General features: G+C 46.3%; 1 pseudogene; it reads right to left on the bottom strand.

Moving 5' to 3' along the window:
* Window positions 1–594: 594 nt before the first annotated feature.
* On the bottom strand, window positions 595–1,687 carry LOC106743768 (annotated as a pseudogene).
* Window positions 1,688–1,784: the final 97 nt, after the last annotated feature.

The following is a 1,784-nucleotide window of genomic DNA, read 5'->3' as shown; positions in this document are numbered from 1 at the left end:
AGGCGTCCGGCACGCTCTTCGTGGTTCACATCTTCTCGGTCCTCTGAGAACATTTTGTACCACCGATAAACGTTGCTTCGGTCCAAGGTAGCTTCACCATATGCCACAGTCGGAATGCGTCCGCGCACTTAATTTTGTTCTTCACACAAAATTTGATACAGAATCTTTGATCTATTTTTTGGAATAGGCAAATATCGAATACGAGCCAAAACACGTCCAAGCAAAACAGCCAAAGATCAAAGATAAACTAAATATTCAAAATGGCCAAACTTGTCGGCATAATCTAGAGACATGAGTGCCAACATAACGTCACAAAAAAATCGAAAATCGAATATACGTAACCCGCGGAAATTCTGAATTTGCGATACTTTTTGAACAAACCTCGTACAAGAAATTTGGAGACCTATTCCTGAGAAATTGGTTGAAAATCTAGTAGAATACATGTCCTGACGCTTTCAAGCCATACCCGATAACAAAAGAGATTGGAGAACTTACTAATTAATGCATTTTAGTTTATTGAATTTATTAATAAATACAAATCAAATTATTAACAATACAAGGTTTGTCCGGAAAGTAATGCGTCTCATTTTTTTTAACGTTATTTATTAATCGCACAGGTACAACAACTTAAAATTCTTCGAAGTACGCCCCTTCAGCATCTATACATTTTTGCCAGCGCGATTTCCATGAGTCATACGCTTTCTGGAACTCGTCGACTGTGATGCTGTTCAGGGCGGCCGTCGACGTAGCTTGCGCATTGTCCGCCGACTCCAGATGTTTTCCTTTAAGGGCCCTTTTCAGCCAAGGGAACAAAAAAAAGTCTGCCGGGGCCAAGTCGGGGCTGTAAGGCGGCTGCGGCACTGTTGCCACACAGATCCGGGTTAGGTATGCCGTGACAACAAAGGCGGTGTGCGCTGGTGCGTTGTCGTGGTGGAGTTTTCAATTTCCGCGGATCTCCGCGCGGACGCGGGCGACCCTGTTCGTCAGTCTGTGAAGCACTTCAACGTAAAATTTCGCGTTGACGATCTGGCCAGGAGGTACAAATTCACGTTGCACTATCCCCTTTGCATAAAAAAAACAATGAGCATTGACTTCACGCGGGACTTGCTCATGCGAGCCTTCTTCGGGCGCGGCGACGACGACGTGTGCCATTCCGCAATCTGCCTCTTTGACTCCGGATCATATTGAAAGACCCACGTCTCATCCCTTGTGATAACGTTACTTAGGAAATCGGGATCATCTGCGCAGAGGTGTTGGAGTTCTGCACACACTTCCACCCGATGTTGCTTCTGGAGATCTGTCAAAACTCTGGACACAAGTTTTGCGCAAATCTTTCGCATGGCCAAGTCTNCCCGTCAACATCGCGAACGGACGACAATGTGACTCGTGTGCGCCAACTACTGTTTTCAGACCGTCGAATGAGTGTTCGCTTAATGTCTGAAAACAGTAGTTGGCGCACACGAGTCACATTGTCGTCCGTTTGCGATGTTGACGGGTGTCCTGGGCGGGCCTCGTCTGCGATCTCCTCCCGACCATCTCGAAATATCTTGTGCCATCTGTTCGACTGCGATCTGGAAAGGCAATCATCTCCGAAGGCTTCCTGAAGCATTTCAAATGTTTCCAGCGGCGTCTTCTTAAGCTTCACACAAAACTGTATCGCATAGCGTTGCTTTAACGTTTTCTCCATGGTACCTTCGATGCGACCACTACGCAGAAGTTCCCGGAACAAGCTGTTCTATTCCTCCAAGCGCATGAAGGCAATTGAGCGACATACCACTAAAAAG

The sequence above is a fragment of the Dinoponera quadriceps genome, unplaced genomic scaffold (assembly GCF_001313825.1).
Source record: "Dinoponera quadriceps isolate SergipeBrazil2010 unplaced genomic scaffold, ASM131382v1 scaffold1213, whole genome shotgun sequence".
Classification (NCBI taxonomy): Eukaryota; Metazoa; Arthropoda; class Insecta; order Hymenoptera; family Formicidae; genus Dinoponera; species Dinoponera quadriceps.
The sequence above is the reverse complement of the archived record's forward strand: the minus strand, read 5'-3'. Positions and strand labels throughout refer to the sequence as shown.